This window comes from Nicotiana tabacum, chromosome 20, assembly GCF_000715075.1.
Source record: "Nicotiana tabacum cultivar K326 chromosome 20, ASM71507v2, whole genome shotgun sequence".
Classification (NCBI taxonomy): Eukaryota; Viridiplantae; Streptophyta; class Magnoliopsida; order Solanales; family Solanaceae; genus Nicotiana; species Nicotiana tabacum.
Window position 1 is genome coordinate 64,023,182 of NC_134099.1, and position 21,128 is coordinate 64,044,309.

The window sequence follows — 21,128 nt, forward strand, 5'->3', positions numbered from 1 at the left end:
CTTCTTTCCCAACCCATCATGCCCTTCATAGGCGATACTTTGAGAAAAACCATCTGACCCACCATGTGATCCACATCTCAAACTTTCGGTCCGCATAACTCTTTTGCCTGGACTAAGCTGTACGAAATCGCTCCTGAATCACCTTAACCTTTTTCAAGGCATCACAGACCAAATCAGCGCCCAATAATCTAGCCTCATCGGGATCAAACCAACCAATCAGCGAACGACACCGCCTCCCATATAAGGCCTCATACGGAGCCATCTAGATGCTCGATTAATAGTTATTGTTGTAGGCGAACTCTACTAGAAGTAAAAATTGGTTATTGACCCCCGAAATCCATAAAGCATGCCCGCAACATGTCATCTAACATCTGAATAGTACGCTCAGATTGTCCGTCTGTATGAGGAAGAAATGTGGTACTTAGCTCGACCCGTGTGCCCAACTCACGCTGCATGACTCTCCAAAAATGCAATGTGAACTGCGTGCCCTGGTCAGGAAAGATGAAAATGGGCACACCATGCAGACGGATAAACTCTCGAATGTTAATCAGAGCCAACCGCTCTGAAGAATAGGAAGTCATCACCGACAATCTTTTTTTATATCACCGCATGAACCTTGCATTTACTTTTAAAAATATTTTTTCAAAATAGCCACATGCGTTTCAACCCCCTTATCATACAGTGTGGCTTCAAGTAATTCTTTTACAAGAAATACACATATAAATTCACACCTTATCTCACCGCATGCGTATCAACCCATATCCTTATACCGTATCAATATCATAACACCATAATCAACTCGCACCATATGTGCCCATAATCCACAACACTTTCTAAAATCAACAATATCAATGTTATCACAACAAATAGCCCATGACTCAATCACAATGTGTACAGAATGTCAATAACAACAAAACAAATGAGGAATGCTCAACAAGGAAAAATATCTCAAAAATTACCTACTTCAAGCTCAATGTGATAATGACTTCCACAACTTCAACACCAATAACTCAATCAAGAAGATATTCTACGAAATAACAACTTTAAGTAAGAGTATCTCAACAATAAAAAGGGTAACAAGATAATAAGGAAGGTAGCAACTTAAACTAAGCATATAATTACAACAGTAAAGGATTTAACAAATGCTAACAACATCAATTAGAGCATGTGAGAGTAAATTTAACAATAAAAGAGGTAACATGTTATAAAAAAATCCAAATAAATGCATGGAAGAAGTCTAAGGGTCTAAACCAGTTAAAATACCACATATAGTTCGTGTACACATTCGTTACCTTGTGTACACGTCTTTCATATAGTACAATCAGTACAAACAACCCTCACACAAAGTTTGGCAAGATGTTTACTTCAACTAGGCTAAATCAACCCTCGAAAGTAGCTTTTCCCCTAAAATTCACATCCACACGGCTCAAATCTAACCAAAAGTGACTTATCATCAAACAATGCAAAGGAAACTAATTACAATAGATAAAGTTATGGTCTTTACCCCGGGCTCCCCGATCAAAACCCGAGTCCAAGGGTAGATTCCGACTACCTATAACCCCACAAGTACATATATGTGTTTTATTTTTAAATCCGAGTCCAAATCGACTCTCAAAACTCAAATCTTCATTTTTCAAAATTTTGATTAAAACCCCCAATTTTACTCTTTGATTCTCATAAATTTGATGTTAAATCTAAGATATAATCATGAAATATAGTTGAAAATTGATCAAAATCACTTACCCAATAGTTTGGTATGAAAATCTCTCCACAAAAGCGCCTCCCACCGAGTATAGGGTTCAAAATATGATAAAAAGCTAAGTCCCGAAATGCTCAACTATAAACAAGTTGCAAATGTTGCATTTGCGAACCTCCAGCAAATGCGAAACTAGAATCACAAAAGTGAATACTGACTCACTCTGATGAAATCGCAAATGCGAGAACTAAATCTTCGCAAAAGCAACAGGAAATGTCGAAAATGCGGAATCTCTCCTGCCGAGGTGCCATTGCAAATGCGATGGAATTGTTCGCAAATGCAAACCCCATGTTCCCAGTCCAACATCGCAAAAGCGAGAAGAATCTCGCAAATGCGAGAACAGAGCACCAGTAATAGCTGAACCTTGCCAAAAACTCTCTAGAACACATCAGAACCTCACCCGAGCCCTCAGGGCTCCAAACCAAAAAGCCACGCATGTACATAAACATCATATGAACCCGCTCACGCGATTAAAACATAAAAATAACATCTAGAACTACGAATCGGATATCAAAACACATGAATTTCGAAAAAATGTTCAAGAACCTCTAGAATTGCAACCAAGCGTCCAAATCCTATCAAAGCAACTTCAAATGACACCAAATTTTGCAAACAAGTTCCAAATAGCATAACGGACTTATTCCAAGTCCCAAAACCAAAATTCGCGCCCGATAGTCACAAAGTCAAACCATGGTCAAACTTAGGAAAATTTTAAACCTTCAAATTTCCAACTTTCGTCAATCATGGCCGGCACAATAGACTGAATGTAATCAGCCTGAAAATTAACGTACTCCAACTGGTCAATTGCAAGCCATACTCTTGACACAGAGAACTTTCCAAGCCTCAAGAACTCGAGAGAATCAAAGTTAAAATTTTATGTAAATCTCTCACTTTAGGAACACATTCTCAGAATGAGATCCTGAAATATAATGTTGACCTAAAACTTTCACCTTGTTTTCGAAGCAAGCAGTTATAAAAATTAAAAAAGATGGGGGCTGAAACAGCAACCAACCTCTTACTCTCAGTTTAGCCTTTCAAATTTCTTTATTATTGGAGTTAGCAGCAATACTTGAGCGTACAAATTGTAAATTCAGGAAGATTCTACTTAAGTGACAAATACTTGATAAACTGCATTGCTGACAGCTGTTGTTTGAACTCCTGAACATCACCCCCGCCCCTAGAATAGCTTTCGGCGGATACAACCTGCATTAATACCACGCAAAATTATAACGTTGATATAAGTCAGAAAGGGGGGGAAAAAGCGTGATAGACGACAACCAAGGATCAAAAAAGCTGCAGTTATGGTGCATGAAACAAATAAGGTCAATCAAAGAGATGCGATATTATATTGAGATAATTGCTTTCTTCAAACCTCATAAGGTAAGAAGCTCCTGATAGCATATTCTTTGCCAACTGTTAGTAGAATCATTTTGCTTTCTTGAAAAGGTAGTTGATCGCATTCACATACTAATACATCTCCTTCAAGATGGATCCCGAAACCAAAAGTAAAGGACACCAGTAATTCTACACAAAAGCTACCAAAATTCACAAAAAGCATCTATCTGACTATTTTCATGGTAATACAATCTCATTCTAGGATATGTTATAGATGAGCTGCTCTTTTGAATAAATTTGATCAGCATCTAAGTACCACCTACTATTCAACCTAATGACTGAAAACGGAAAAAAGAAAAGAGAGTATTATGCAGCTCTAAATGTTTTTAAACCCCCACCTTACAACTCACTTCACAAACTTGACTCAATTAGGATCAAATTCAAGTTACTAGTTAAATAAGGAAGTGACTTCTTTCCTTCCTTGACACAGTTATTCACTATTAATTATTAGGAAGTGACCTTTTCCCTCACATGTGCAGAAAAACTACTAATGAATAGATATGTTTTACAAGGCAGCTTTTTTAATCAAGCCATGCACATCACCAGGGAGATGTAAGTGCATAAAGGCATCCAAAAATACCTTCTTGTGGACCCCAAAAGTTACTTAAAACAATTGCAAATTTCTGAAGGTGATTGTTAATTAAAAGCAAGTTCGTGCTCTTTGATTTCCCTATTTTAATTTATGTTCTTACTAAAGAGAATATAATACTGTATCAGCAACAAAACATAATTAGACAACATGAAATAGACAAGTGCAGGGTCACAACTTTGTGAGATAATATGATAAAGTTAGAAGCCGAAGACTACAAGCCCCTTATTACGGAGTCAAAATGGTGTCTCGATAAAGAGGTGTGAGGGCAGGCTTTAGCTCCCCCCCCCCCCTCTACGTGGAGATAAACATGAGACTATGCATGTTTCTTGGTTAAAAGTTTTTGGACGAGCCAAAAGATTTTAAGAACAAGCAAAAGAAAACAACGTACCCAGTAAATCCCACAAGTGGGGTCTGGGAACAAGCAAAAGAACCTACAATAAAATTGTAAGGCCCCGTAAAATTTCATTTAAAACCCGAGGTTCCATGGTGCCAAGGTAGGCTAATATGTTTGGTGATGGTATGGTACGGACTTTTTGGGTCGAACAATGCGCTAGGGAGTTAAAAGGAAAATGTTTGGCAGAAAAGGACATTTCTGCAGCCCACTATGCGGACGCAGAATCACTCTGCGGGCCGCAGAGTGAAGCAGAAAACTTGGAAAAATTTTGGGACCATTATGCGGTCCATTTCGTGGCCACAGAATTGTTTTGCGAATCGCAGAGTCAATCGCAGGATCAGCATGAGGAATTCGGGGGGAGATTCTGCAGTTCATTGTGCGACCACAGAATTGATATGTGGATCGCAGAACGACCGCATACCCAGGCAGAGGTGCCCAGACCGAACGACCATTTCGCGTCCCATTTCGCGTCCCATTTCGCGGACCACAGATGCATAATGCGGTCGTATGCGACCGCAGATTCTGTTTCGGAATTTCATTTTTGGGTTTTATAACCCGACCCCCTTCTCATAAAACACTATTAGGGGTCATTTTAGAAGGTTAAAACTTACATTTTAGAGAGAGAGGAAGGTGGTCTAGAGTGAGGACAGAAATTCTAAGCCTGTTCATCAATCTTTGCGCAAACCTTGAAGATTTCTCTAGAGTAACTCACAAGTTCTTCAACCAAAAGGTAAGATTCTACACCCTAACCCTTAATTTTGAAATTTAACTGGAAACGGGTAATTAGTAAGATAATTCTTGGGTATGGGAGTTATTTATTTTGCATGCATGTGTTATCAAGAGGTGTAGGAAGATTGTTGAGCTAAAAATGGTAAAGAATGGGTTGTAGGATGATGGAATCCTCCATAAAAGGACCTTGAAACCTTAATGCACACCTAGTGTTCAATAAAATGCCCAAATGAGCTAGGACCATGACCATCTTCCTAATTTTGGTTCAATTTGTTACATTTATAAAATAGATCGAAGTTGCTAAGAATTCAGGAACATTTTAGAGTTTAAGGAAGTTCAAGTGAGGTATGTTGGCTAAACTATTCTCTTAGAATTGAACCCCACAATGTCCTTGTAAGTCTCGAGTTGTTCATTATGAATTAATTATTCCGAATAAGCTTTGTGTCAAGACGTATGTGTTCAGCATGTATTTCAAATGCTCTTGTTATGTTGTACTACTACTTGAGGATGTGTTCAAATTATGTGTTGCGTATTTAAATGCCTTGACTTCAAGTTGTGTTTCAAACGAAAGCTAATGACAATTGTGTAAGAAATCTTAAGACGCATAAGACTCTTATTTGCTCATATGTGTGCTTAAATGTCTTGAATAGAAATGCCTTGTTGTTGGAAAGTCCATGATGATGATTGAAAGTGAAAAGGTATGCATGAAATACGAAACATGAAATGCGGAATGTGAAATATGAAACACGGCCAACATACCAAGAAAAATAATAAAATTGTGATTACTAGTGCCAATAAAAAAAATGAAGAGATGAGAAAGAAGTATGAAATGGGATGATTGATAGAAAAGGATGACGTCTCGAATGAGACAGCCTAGCCCATCGGGTCGTGATCGGATGTCATGCCGCACACATGGTGGTGATTGAGTTGGAAACTTGTACTTGAAATTGTGATGGTGGTTGATGTCTCGGATGAGACGGCCTAGCCGATCGGGTCATAATCGAACGCATGCCGCACACATGGTGGTGATTGTGCTGGAAATTGTAATTTAAATCGAAATTGTGATTGTGGTTGATGTCTCGAATGAGACGGCCTAGCCGATCGGGTCGTGATCGGACTCCGTACCAAAAGTACGGTGGTATTGTGAATGGTGACATATCGATACTAAGATCCCCTAACTTAAAACATGAAGGCTTACTTGAAAGACTTATCTTGCTCCTAACTTGATGTTTGATATCGCTTGAGGTTTTGAATTGAAATTATGATTGTTCCTTTTTGCATTATTACTCATTCTATTGAGAGGGTGTTTAGTTATACATTCTAGTACTATTCCATATGTACTAACGTCCCTTTTGCTGGGGGCGCTGCATCTTTAATGGATGCAGGTGGTTCCATAGCAGGCGGTGTTGATCAACGATAGTGGTACACCCTCTTCCCAGCAGCTATGTTGTGTGGACTCTCCAAAATGTAGCCGCACCCATGTCGGATCCTTCAAAAATGCACTACTTTTGAAGGATCTGACACGTATACGACCACATTTTCGGAAAGTTCGAGCAACATAGCCCAACAGACTTGGTGAGCCCCACTTCATTCCGGGGTCATGTATCTTTCGTTCATTTATATTAGCACGTTTTGAGGCCTTGTTGCCGGCACTATTATTGTACTCCTTGGTATCTTCTAGAGGCTCCATAGACATGGTATGGGTTGTATATGGGTGCTGGGAAAGTCAAACAAGTTATGTTATGTTTTGATCACTTGTTCCACTTCAAACCATGAATATGCGTGTATTTGTGACTTATTAAATGGAGTAACTAATGGTAATGAATTGGTATTGTCTATATGATCTCCCTATTGTTTAATTAACAAAAAATGCATTCTCTTTAATCATGAGTGAGTTTGGGTAGAAAGTATTTAACAGGCTTACTTGACCGGGTTCCCTCGGTTGAGCGCCGGTCGCGCTTCCCGAGTTCGGGGCGTGACAAAGATGGTGTTGGGTTACAAAAAAAAAATGAACAGAGAAGATATTACTTATCTAGGCTTGCAAGACATTAAGAAAATCTAGCACTGTATCCACTTCATATGCCTATTCCAATTTACACCATAAAGCTAAAAGATAAATCACTTATACTCCAGGCAATGAGTAGCTTTAGCTTTGCCTTCAAAGCATCTTGATTCCTTCCCTTCCACGATTACCAAAGTCACACCAGCTAGGATTATGTCATGTCTATTAGCTCCTTTACTTATCCCTTTTGATGCCCAACTCCACCGCAGACCTTGGCATTCCATTTAATACCCAAACCGCATAGAAACAAGCTCCACAAATGCATAGAAACATGGCAGTGTATAGATAGATGGTTTGTGTCTTCAACATCATTTTCACACATATATTACTGCAGACTAGGTACCTCCTTTTTGCATATTTTGATATGTAAGGGAGGACCACTTGCTGCCACCCATCGTGTTCCAAATCTTCTTCTGTTGTGATGTAGGATTTGGTGAGTGTAGAATGTCATTCATGACTTGACTGTAAACAAACCATTCTGTTCTCCATACCAGATTATGGAATAATTCGCTCAGTTAGGACAAGTCAGGTAGTTCCGGTGGCAAGAGCACTCCACTTTCAATCACGAGATTAGGAGTTCGAGTCACCAATTGACCAAAGAGGATAAGAGTCCTTGTTTGCTCCTCCTGGGTAGGGAATAGGATCAACCATATAAAAAAATTCCTTAGTTAGCCCTGTGCAATAAACAGTTTCTTCAGTAATTGAATTATTCTCTCCACTTCCCAGCCATTACAAGTAGGAGCGGCAAACTGGCGGGGCGGGGCGGATATGGTTCGGGTCAAAACGGGTAATGAAAAAACAGATAAATTATCCGATCCGGCCCATATTTAATACAGAAAAAAAAGGGTTAACCGACGGATAATATGGATAACCATATTATTCATGACTTCTTGCATATGATCACTTTTGGGAGAATTCTTAGTCTCCCTGACTTGAGGAACCCCCAATTTGAGGCTTTACAAATGTAAAAGTTAGACCCATTGGTTATCCATTTTCTAAATGGATAATATGTGAAGGTGTTGGTTTATGTTTAGTCAACAATGGCATGCCAATTGGAAGAGTTGGTGTGGATGCTAGGAGGAAGCTTCCTCCTTTGATGTCACCCATGACATCAAGAGGAGGTAGTTTGATGTCACCAATGACATCAAGAGGAGGTCTTTACCTCTATAAATAGATGCACTCCTTCATTTGTAGAAACCATCCCAAAAATAATACAACACATTGTAGTGAGTAGAGAGTTAAGAGAGAAATTCTCTCAAGTGTAATTGGGAACTCTCCCCTTCCTTTGTTAATATTAAAAAGCCAACTGTTCTCTGGTGGACGTAGGATTATTTTGATCCGAACCATGTTAAATCTTGTGTTCTTTCTTTTACGTTTCCACTAACAATTGGTATCAGAGCAACAAGATTCTTTAACGATCCAAGGAGGAAGAACAAGCAAAGATGAGTTCCATGAAGTTTGAAATTGATAGATTCAGTGGACGCAACAACTTCAATATCTGGAAGATCCAGATAATGGCGTTACTGCGGAGGGAAGGTTCAATCCATGCTATTGACGGAAAGTATCCTAAGGATATATCAACTCCCGACAAGGAGAAGATTGAAGGGGATGCATTGAGTGCAATCCAACTATCCCTTGCACCTAACGTGCTTTGTGAAGTGAGTACGGGTACCGAAGAGACGGCCAAACAGTTATGGAAAAAGCTAGAAGAGCTATACCAAGACCGATCAGTGACAACAAGGATGTTGTTACAACGGCGTCTTCACACATTTAAGATGGGTTCAGGTACTTCGTTACAAGATCATTTAGATGCGTTCAATAAACTTGTCATGGACTTACAGATTGCAGGAATTAAAAAGGAGGAGGAGACGCTTGCATGTGCTTTGCTATGTTCATTGACTTCAGGATATCGTGATATTGAGAATTCAATGATGTATAGCAAGGAGCCTATCAAGCTTGAGCAAGTGCGACAGGCACTTAACTCTAGTGATGTGCGGAGGCACATTGAAGGAGATAGAGATGACCAGGCAAGTGGGCTCTTTGTGAGAGGCCGGACTAGCCAACAGGGAAAAAGCAAATCAAAGCACAGATCAAAGTCTCGTGTGAACAAGAAGAATACAGAGTGTTGGCGTTGTGGCAAGAAGGGGCACTTTGAACGAGACTGCCCAATGTCAAAGTCCAAGGAAAAGGCGAGTGCATCCACAGTTGAACAGGTACATGATTTTGATAATGATTATGTACTAACAACATCGTGTAATAATAATAATAGTTATGGAAACAAATGGGTGTTAAACTCTGCTTGCACTCTGCATATGACGTTCCGAAAAGACTGGTTTAGCAACTATGAGAAAAGTGGAGGAACCGTAGTAATGGGCAATAATGCAACTTGTGCAATAGTTGGCATTGGCTCAGTTCGGGTTCGCTGCCATGATGGAGTCGTGAGGACTATTACACAAGTCTGTCATGTTCCTGATCTGAAGAAGAATTTGATCTCCCTGAGTACTCTGGATGAATAAGGCTACAGGTACATGAGCGAAGCAGGAACTATAAAGGTGACTAAAGGTTCTTTAATCATGCTGAAAGGCAAGCTGGAGAACGGCCTTTACACATTGGCCGGAAGCACCATTGTTGGCTCTGCAAATGCATATACAGTGCAGTTATCTAATGATGACAAGGCAAGACTATGGCACATGAGACTGGGTCATATGAGCGCACGTGGACTGGAGATGTTGAGCAATCGTAACCTTTTGGAAGGTGAGAAGATCAGCACACTTGACTTCTGTGAGCACTGCGTTCTAGGGAAGCAAAAGAAGGTCAGCTTCAGCACTGGCAAACACAAGACAAGAGGAGTGCTAGACTACATCCATTCAGATTTATGGGGTCCCTCTAAACTTCCATCGAAGGGCAAAAAGAGGTATCTTCTCACTTTTATTGATGATTTCTCACGAAAGGTTTGGGTGCATTTTTTGAAGGCAAAAAGTGATGTTTTTGAAGCATTTAAAGAGTGGAAGATTTTGGTTGAAAATCAAATGGAACGGAAAATCAAGTATCTTCGCACAGACAATGGCTTGGAGTTTTGCAATGAAGAGTTTAATGAATTCTGCAAGGTTCATGGGATCCCAAGACATAGGACTGTCAGGCATACCCCACAGCAGAATGGAGTTACCGAGAGAATGAACGGAACTCTTCTTGAAAAGGCTCGTTGTATGCTCCTACAAGCCAAAATGTCCAAAGTATTTTGGGCTGAAGCAGTTCACACTGCTGCTCATATTGTCAATCGATCTCCAGCATCGGCAATTGACTTTAAGACTCCGAATGAGGTATGGTCAGGTGAATCCTCTAACTATTCATACTTACGAGTATTTGGGTGTCCAGCTTATTATCACGTTAATGAAGGAAAGCTTGAACCAAGGGCTAAGAAGGCCATATTCGTAGGGTATGTGGATGGAGTAAAAGGGTACAAACTTTGGTGTTTGTCTTTACTCAAATTTATAGTTAGTAGAGATGTCATCTTTGATGAATCCTCTATACTTGATCCCCGTAAAGTTTCCGTGGAGTTTTCAGGAAACAAGAACGACGAGCAGGTGGAGCTTCCGGTGGAGCTTGCCAAGGAAAAGGATCAAGAGACTCAGGTTAAAGATGAGTCAGAAGATGTAGACCTTGAAGAACTTGCTGTCAATGAACCATACACAATTGCAAAGGGGAGGGAGAAGAGGCAAACACGAGAACCAGAACGCCTTATAGATCAAGCAAACTTGATTGCATATGCGTTCGTAGCTGCACAAGAAGAGATTAAGGATCTGAAGCCCTCCTCGTATATTGAAGCAACTTCTTGCAAGGATGTTGTACAATGGCGGTTAGCCATGACTGAAGAGATGGAGTCTCGTCCATCTCTTCACAAGAATCAGACATGGGTCTTAGTGAAAAGACAAAAGGGGAAGAGGACAGTTGGATGCAAGTGGGTCTATCGAAAGAAAGAGGGAATTCCTGAAGTGGAAGATGCTAGGTTTAAGGCGAGATTGGTTGCAAAAGGATTCAGTCAGAAGGAGGGAATTGACTACAATGAGATTTTCTCTCCAGTCGTGAAGCATAGCTCAATTCGCGTGCTACTAGCATTGGTTGCCCAATTTGACTTGGAGCTTCAACAGCTTGATGTCAAAACTGCTTTCTTACACGGTGATCTAGAAGAGACAATCTATATGGATCAGCCTGAAGGTTTCCTAGCTGAGGGAAAAGAAGATCACGTATGCCAACTAAAGAAGTCTTTGTATGGTTGAAGCAATCCCCTAGACAGTGGTACAAGAGGTTTGATACATTCATGACTACACATGAATTCTCAAGGAGTGCATTTGATAGTTGTGTGTATCACAAGAAGATGTCTGGTAACTCAATGATTTATTTACTGTTGTATGTTGATGATATGTTTATTGCTGCTAACAACATTACAGAGATAAATGCTTTGAAGAAACTGTTGAGTAAGGAATTTGACATGAAGGATTTAGGAGCTGCAAAGAAAATCCTTGGTATGGAGATTTCAAGAGAAGACGGTGTTGTACATCTTTCTCAGAAGAGGTATATTGAAAGGGTTCTCAAGAGATTCAATATGCATACGTGCAAGCCTGTAAGTACACCATTAGCTCCTCATTTTAAACTTTCAGAGTTACAAATGCCTCAGTCTGAGGATGAGGTGGAGCATATGTCAAAGATTCCTTATGCCAATGCAGTTGGTAGCATTATGTATGCTATGGTATGCACACGTCCAGATATTGCTCAATCTGTAAGTGTGGTAAGTAGATACATGTCCAGCCCAGGAAAGAGGCATTGGGAAGCTGTCAAGTGGATATTGAGATATCTCAAAGGAGCTTCTGGTGTTGGTCTGACCTTTCGAAAAAGTGGTGGAGGTATTTCAATTCTCGGTTATGTAGATTCTGACTATGCAGGAGATCTTGACAGAAGAAGGTCCACAACTGGATACATCTTTACCCTCGTTGGCAGTGCCGTTAGTTGGAAGTCGACTCTGCAGTCGATTGTCGCTTTGTCTACGACAGAAGCAGAATACATGGCAGCAGCGGAGGCGGTGAAGGAAGCTATCTGGTTGAAAGGTTTAGTAGCGGAATTGAGTTTGGTTCAACTGGAATCAACTCTTAGATGTGATAGTCAGACTGTCAGAGTGCTATTCATCTAATGAAAAATCAGAGATTTCATGAGCGCACTAAACACATTGATGTCAGATTTCATTTTATTCGAGATGTTGTTGAAGAGGGAACTATCAAGGTCGTGAAGGTTATCACAGACGATAATGTTGCAGATATGTTGACCAAGATAGTCTCACTCGCTAAGTTTGCACACTGCAAGGACTTGGCGGGGGTGTGCATCAACTGATGCAACTCCGAAGAGAACAGTTGTTAGGTGGAGGTGGTATGTTCAACAATGGTTTGATTCTTCTTGTTTCTTACAACGGGGTTGCCCAGTAAGCTTAGAAGTTTTGGCCAGAGTTGTTCACACGCACGCTCGAAACGCAAACCAAGGTGGAGATTGAAGGTGTTGGTTTATGTTTAGTCAACAATGGCATGCCAATTGGAAGAGTTGGTGGAAAGAGTTGGTGTGGATTCTAGGGGGAAGCTTCCTCCTTTGATGTCATGGGTGACATCAAGAGGAGATAGTTTGATGTCACCAATGACATCAAGAGGAGGTCTTTACCTTTATAAATAGATGCACTCCTTCATTTGTAGAAACCATCCCAAAAATAATACAACACATTGTAGTGAGTAGAGAGTTAAGAGAGAAATTCTCTCAAGTGTAATTGGGAACTTCCCCTTCCTTTGTTAATATTAAAAAGGCAACTGTTCTCTGGTGGACGTAGGATTATTTTGATCCGAACCACGTTAAATCTTGTGTTCTTTCTTTTACGTTTCCACTAACAATATGGTTCTCATCCATATTTGACCCGTTTTAAAAAAGTTCATTATCCAACCCATTTTTTAGTAGATAATATGGGTGGTTAACTGTTTTCTTTTAACCATTTTGCCACCCCTAATTACAAGCAATGACTCTATTAGAGAAAGCAGGAGCATCCTAGCCCAGACTTGCATTGAGCTATAGTGGTCTTAGTATTTCTGGCAAAACATAGTAGATCTGGAAACTAATATTTCAGGTTAAATTGTTGCAACCAAGCATCATGCCAAAAACTTGAAGTATTCTGTCAATTTCCATTTTAAACTGAATATACGTAGTTTCCACACTGCAATTTCATAAGAAATTGAAACTTCCTTAATACACCAAGGCAGCTGGTGCATATGTAGCTGTCAACACTTTCTTCCATAAAACCTCACCATCTTGATTCTCCATAGCCATTAAAATAGCAAAAGTGGTAACGTGTCCTCAAATTTCTGCTCCCAGCCTTTTTCCTTATCACAGCACCTCATCTTACCAATTACCAAATGAAATAAACTTTTTCTTTATTAACTTCCCATAAGAAATTTAATCTGATCCTGTCCAGAATTTTCATTTTCATTACACAATGACTGGAAAAAAAATTGGTTGGTTTATCCAATCAGTTCATCGATGGTTGGCAAGTATGATGGTTACAGGCACTAAAAATAAATACATCATATATAATAATGGCAGAGAATCAAGGATGCTATTTATCAGGATTGTCCTCATTTCAAATAGGAATATTATCTTTTCTAATTTGACTTCTTTTCAATTTTATCAATGATCCCATGCCAAATATTATCTAATTTATCATTTATGCGCAATTAATTGTATGTCTAAATATGTGGCAGTCAAAGAGTGCGTAAATTCAAAAATCTCTGGTCGTCTCTTCTAAATCCTACGCTTCATTTATTGGAATAAAAGCTACTTTTGGCTAATTTTATTTGTAAATTGTAATCCTAACCTAAAATGTTTTGAAGAAAAAAGTATTAATCCTCGGATGTTTCAATTGTGTGCCATCTGCATCACAAAGAATAAGGGCGTTATCCACATATATGAGATATGTCTACTGAGTACTCTTCTCAACAACAACAACCACCTAGTAGAATTCCACAAGTGAGGTCTGAGGAGGGTAGAGTGTACGCAGACCTTACCCCTACCCTGGAACCTGGAGGGGTAGAGAGGTTGTTTCCGGGAGACCCTCGGATCAGAGACTGAGTACTCTTCTCCTAAACCAATATTAAAACCCCTTATCCCACTCTTTTGCATGGCTACTTTGACATCTTGCAAGACTCTCTAGTACAATTGTAAAAGGATCTGAAATGTAATACAAGCTTTTCCAAGAACTTCTTAAACCCCTAATCAATAAACTTTTATTCTTGATGTGAGATACTAAATAACTCAAATAATAATGAATGAAGGGGGGGAAATGGGTCCCCTTACTTTCTTCCACTTTCTGGAAAGAATCTGCCCAGATAGCTATTAATGATAATAGAAAACAAGACCGGGAAGGTACAAAAATGAATCCACTTTAACCAGTTCTCTCCAAACTCACTTCTTTCAGCATATGGAATAAAAACCTCCAATTATATGACCTTCAACTCTTAAGCCTTACACCTCTTGCGAATCAAGATACTATAGCAGGCAATAAAGTTTCCCACTGGACTTATGGGACTCCTTCAGCTCCTAAGCCTTACATCTAATGCGACTCAAGATACTATAGCAGAATTGAAACCTTTCTCAAAACTTTCAAGTTTCGACCTAATATAGTGATTTATAGCATTTAGCAAGTCTTTATTAATCATTCTCCAACACCTTTAGTAGAAAGCCACCTAACCATGGGCTTCTTCACCATTATGGTTACATCTCTTGCGAATCAAGATACCATTAGCATGCATCAAAAGTTCCCACTAGACTTATGAGACTAAAGTCCTTCAACTTTTAAGACTTACATCTCTTGCGAATAAGATACTACTCCCTCCGTTTCAATTTAGATGAGGTAGTTTGACTCGGCCCGGAGTTTACAGAAAAAGAAGAAAACTTTTGAAACTTGTGGTCTTAAAAGCTTAAGGGGTAAAAGCTTTGTGGGGCCATGACATTTGTGTGGTTATAAAAGCTTCTCATTAAGGGTAAAATGGGTAAAATGAAGAGTTTAAAGTTGACTTATTTCTAAATTTAGAAATGTGTCATTTATGTTGGAACAGACTAAAAAGGAAAGTACCTCATCTAATTTGAAACGGAGGGAGTACATGCTATGAATGAAAACGACCAAAAGACCTACCGAAGGGTATATTTGGAAGTTTAGCAAATTACATTTGGGACACTAGTTAAAAGGAGCATGTGCACTCTGTAAAGACGCCTATATATAGAAGAGGAAATATTCTATTAAGGTTATGCAAGAACTTAGCCTTTCTTTCTTAGTTTTTTACTTAGATCAATTGAGGAAACCCCCCTCCCATCTTTATTTTCCCTTTTATTTCTGAGTTTTATGTAATTACATTCTCCATTTCAATAAAATCCCCCTCTATTACAATCTCCGTACTCGAAAATAACCTTTTCCTCAAGTTCGTGTATAGCATCATCACTTTAGGAATTAGGACATACTCTGCCGCCTCAAGAGCAAGTTCTGTGGCAATAGCATCATTCCAGTTCACTCTTTCAACTGCTCCACTGTTTGGTTCCATGTAAAGGACATCACCAACAATCGTTGTTGACTCCGTTGTCAAATCCATCTTGGCAGCATGCCTGAAGGCCCTGCTAAGAGCAATTTGATAATATCTGATAAGCGAATAAGGATTCCAATGACGATAACAATGTTGTCAATATATGGACTTTCTGCTCCCCAAAACCAGGAGCTTCGAGTGCATTAATGTGCCATGCTCCTCTCAATTTGTTCACAACCAGATTGGCTAGAGCTTCCTCCACTATGTTTTTATCTCTTCCTTCCCTTAACATGACAGACTCCTTTGTTAAACTAGTCAAATTCATGAATTGCAAGGAAAGGACTAAGGTCTTAAAGCTGTCCTGCTCTTGTATGCCTGTGGTAATAATCCAAATGACATCTCGGGCAGAAGCTTCAGTTCCCAAAGCAAGGTCTTGGTTCACTTGATCAAATATCCCGTCAAACAAGTTTGTATAAATGAACTCCTCCAATGCATCTTTTGTATTAGTTGCCTGCTCCATATGTAAACTATTGGCAACATTATCCATGCCAGCTCGAATTTACGTGTTGATAAAGCTAGTATGAGCTCACTTACACTACAACCAATCAAGCCAGCAGCACTTCAAACAGCTGCAGTTTGCAGAAGTGCAACATGGCTTGCATTGTCAATGACTTGCGATAAAAAGAGTTTAACTGCTGAAATTTCTGCTTTCTCTATTTCAACCTTTAGCCAGTTGCGATAAATTGCAGCCCATGAATATCTCCTTTAAGTACTCCGAGAACTCATGATTCTTAATGGAAACCAGATCATCTGAAAACTATTTTCAATGCGCAGCGAGTAAACTAAGCAAAGTATGAACTCCAAGGGCATTGCGGCCACACAATATTTAGCTACATTAGCTCCATTGCTGTTCAAGACAAGTTCAGATCCTAGTGGTAATGATAATGCAGTTGCACCATCAAATTATGTAGCACCCACAATGCCTATCCCAGAATTCTTGCCATTTGCATGTTCTCCATGGAGCGCAATCATTGTACGGATAACGGTCACACCACCGTCCTAGGCCAAAGTTTGTGGAATAGCTCCAAACGCTATTGCAACAGCCCATGATATGAAAGAGCTCTTAGACGCAATTTGTAATACGTCGCTACCTTAGGCACGTCTAAAGCAGTAGCAGAATTGGGAAAGATAATTTTCAATTGGTCTTGTGTGGTTTTCTCATTATCTGCAGGCAGTTGGTTCCTCATGCAAACATTCCTTCACAACAAGGACAGAGGTAGAAGATCCAAGTGTAGCAGCAGGGAGTGGCGCATCTGTTGCAGGAATGGGATTGAATACAATCAGTTCAGCACTTCCAGATTGTGGCATAACATAGATGACCTGATCCATTGCACCAAACTGTCTGCTGATATGTCTTTCACATTCACAAGTAAAGTGTGCAAGTTCATTTTTCCCAATAGCAAACAAAATGTTTGGACACTGAAATCAAGTTGGGACCACAATATATATTCGAAAAAGACCCTTCAAGTGAAGATTATCTCAACCTGTCAATTTTTCCGAGCATACAAGCATGATTCGCATGTAGCGCCATCATTAGATCTAAGATGGTGGCGATTCAAGTGTCAAACATGGTAGAAGACTAGAAGGGTAGAGAGGCATGGGATAGGAGCAACGAGAACACCAATGTAATGAAGGGGGATTGTATAGAACTGGAGAAATGTAATTACAACTGATAGAGGTGTTCATCTCTTTTCTTACAACAAAACTCAGAAATAAAGGGGAAACAAAGAAGGGAGGGAGGTTCCAGATTTACTCTGAGTAAAAAACTATGAAAAGAAAGACAAAGTTCTTGCATAACCCTAAAAGCATTTTTCCTCTTATATATAAGGGCATCTTCACATAGTACATGTGCTCCTTCTGACCAGGGTCCCCAAATGTGATTTACTAAGTTTCCAAGTATGCTCACCGCCTTGGGTCTTTTTGTAATTTTCATAATGCTATAGCAGAATTGAAACCTTTCTCAAACAAATCTACTGAAGTGATTTATAGCATTCAACAAGTCCATATTAATTATTTTTCAACACGCTTAATAAAAAGCCATAGTAAATCCATCTAGCCATGGGCTTTGTCACCATTATGACTCCCATTGACCTCCTCCTTTTTCGGACAACATCCATCAATAGGTGAAGAGTATTTTTTGATGTGGCATCGTTCCACGTGACAGTGTGTGGAGTCTAGACTCCCATTATGAACCAAGTGATTGGAAGAAAAAACACATGTGCCGTTCAGTCCTCTTACAAAAGAGAGGGAAAGACCTCTAGCAACCAAGAGTAGGGTAGGGAGAGGGGCCTTTAGTATTATAACAACTAAAAATGCTAAACACTGGAACACTCATCATTATTGAGACCAACTATATAGCATCTTCTGTTGTCTCCGTCACTAATCCAATCCCATCCATGTCAAAAATTGTGTGAACTTGATAAATATGTGACAATTCCAAAACAAGGAAAAGAATATACATACAGCAACCAAAAGAGAGGTAAATTTTGCACTGGTCCAAGAGCACTTACCGGAGCAGCAGTATTCTTCACATGCCAGCTTCTTTGGGCGTCTTGGCGATAATAGAGAGAGCGTGCAACCCAGATTGGAGCTCATCTGACAAGAGTTCGTACACCATACGATGTCGTTTAACGAGATTCTGTCCATCAAATTTGCTGGAGACAATTTTGACATTGAAATGGGTCTCGTTAGTGCCGCTTTCCTTTACGGCGGCATGACCCGCATGCTGGTAAGAGACGTCTTCCACTTCAATTAAGGTGGCTTCAAGTGCCGATTGTAGCCTCGTCTTCATCCTACTCGCCCTCGATAGCAGCCCTCGTGAAGCCATCGCCAATACTTTTCTTCGCATTCAACAATAAAGTGATAAAATATTGGTGTTGGTGCCAAAGAGAAAAGAAAAACAAATAAAGGGAAGCGAAGCATAATGTTGGAGTAATAAACCGTAGATCACAATATGATACTTTGTGTTATAAAATAAAGACTAACTAATATATTATTCGAATTCAAACTGGCGTACATAATGAACTGAAATCTCTTTTATTTATAGAAGAAAGTAAGTTGTTGTGTAAGCTGTTACTATACCAGATATGGATAATCTTCTACTGAGAGTAATGTTTATCCATAACGGAGTACTGAAAGGATAAGCTTATTATACCCGATATGGATAATCTTCTATCGGGGTAGTGTGTATCCATAACTGGGTACTGAAAGGATAAGCTTATTATACCCGGTATGGATAATCTTCTACTGGGGTAACATTTATCCATAACTGGGTACTGAAAGGATAAGCTTATTATACCCGGTATGGATAATCTTCTATCGGGGTAATGTTTATCCATAACTGGGTACTGAAAGTATAAGCTTATTATACCCGGTATGGATAATCTTCTATCGGGGTAATGTTTATCCATAACCGGGTACCGAAGTGATAAGCTTCTTCAGGAAACTTATTTCCAATAGAGTACTTAAATAGATAAACATATTTACGGTGGAGTCCTATATGGATAAGCTTCTTCAGGAAGTTTATTTACAACGGAGTACTAAATGAACATCCATAATATAATATATTTATAACACTCCCCCTTGGATGTTCATTAAAAGATAATATGCCTCATTAAAACCTTACTAGGAAAAACCACATGGGAAAAAATCCTAGTGAAGGAAAAAGAGTACACATATTTAGTAATACGCATTGCTGGCTGCCTCATTAAAAACCTTATAAGGAAAACCCTGTGGGAAAAATATTAGTAAGGGAAAAAGAGTACAGCGCGCATTTTACTCCCCCTGAAGAAAATCTTATTTCAAATATTTGAGTCTCCGCATTCCAATCTTGTATACCATATTCTCAAAAATTGATGTTGGTAAAGACAATTTGCTGGATTGTCACTTGAACTAATTTGATGCACATCAATGTCACAATTTTTCTGAAGATCATGTATGTAGAATAATTCTGGTGAAATGTTCTTCGTTCTATCTCCCTTTATAAATCCTCCCTTTAATAGTGTTATGCATGAAACATTGTCTCCGTATAATATTGTGGGTCTTTTATCACATTCCAACCCACATGTTTCTCGAATGAATCACTGATCTCAATCATATTCACTTCCTGCTTGCCGGTTTGAGATCGAGCTTTATGGGTATCGGATAAATAACCTGTATCTGCATTACCAATACGATCTGCACCACTTTTATTAGCATTAGCAAGATAAATAAGTGCACCATCTACACCGAGATAGAGTATTTCAGGACAAAGGAGCTCCTCATCCTCTTCTAGAGGTTGGAACGGATCCTTATTCACTTCAAGTGATTGAATATCCATTGGTGTACTTAATGGGTACACTTTGTCCATGTAAAAGCATTTTTAAGACCCTCTTGGAGCTCTTCTGGAGTTCCAATTTATGTCACCAACATAAATAGCAAGTGTAACAGATTCTGATGATATTTTCTTTATAAAAATACATGGACAAATAACATAATTTATGTAACTTTCTTTCAGCAAATATTTACTGAGGCGATTATACCACACACGCACAGATTGCTTTAAACCGTATAAAGATCTTTATAATTTGATCGAGTACATTTCTCAAGACTTTGAATTATATGCTTCAGGTATTTTCAATCCTTCAAGGATCTTCATATAGATTTAGTCAAATAAGTCATATAGGTTAAGACTTGTATCTAAATGGTATGACATCTTCAAGTGTATGGACTGCTAGTTCGATCCTCACAATCTTTTACAATATTGTGCACTATATTGTATTAAATATGTCGTCAACGATCATTTTGTGTCAGTTTCGAAGCGACATAACTTGTGGAGATCTCATAACTTTCTTTATTTTCATGTACCTGAACTTTTTCGGGAGTTTCATGAAATGTTATGTCGTGGGCTCTTCTAGAGCTTATTTCCTCCTCATTATGATCATTTTGATCATTAGCTCCTACTATTTTTCAAGGATTGTTACCTTTGGAACCGATTGGTCTACCACGCTTCACGCGTACAGTAAACTCTATCCTTCAGGGATTTTAATTTTAATAGGAGCATTTGCAGCTGAAATATGATATTTAATTTTGGATCAGCAAATGCTTCTAGCATTCGACTTGAATTATCTTCTAAGTGAGGATCATGATAATTCGATTCATATAGCATATTTTTCAACTGTTTATTCCATCCCCCAAATGTTAGAAAAACTAACATATATACCTAATCATCTTTGGAAAACATATCTTTGTGTATTATGGTAGAGAAATTAATCATATACCACGCAACAAAAGATAGTAAAAATATTTGGTTTCTGATCCTAAACCAATTGTGAAGGGACGACTTATCATATATTGTTGATCTGATGCATACAAGTGCTACTATATGCAATTTAGAAATCTTAGACCAACACATGAAGCTTTGTTCTCATAAGCAATGGTTTAGCCATTAATAGGAGGTATTCAATGCTAAACCAGCTTGGATATAAACCAGCATCATCAAGATGAACTGTCTTGATTTCATAATCTAAAAATTATGCTCTTAATCGAGAAAAGCAATTCCAAAT

The 21,128-nt window shown here is 39.0% G+C and overlaps 1 long non-coding RNA gene across 1 annotated transcript; it reads right to left on the reverse strand.

Annotated features, from left to right (window-relative positions):
* Positions 1-2,607: 2,607 nt before the first annotated feature.
* LOC107817829 (uncharacterized) lies at positions 2,608-20,679 on the reverse strand. Its single transcript, XR_001655299.2, has 2 exons — positions 18,096-20,679; positions 2,608-2,959 (listed from the first exon to the last, which is right to left on the reverse strand). It is a non-coding gene; the product is annotated as an uncharacterized LOC107817829 (long non-coding RNA).
* Positions 20,680-21,128: the final 449 nt, after the last annotated feature.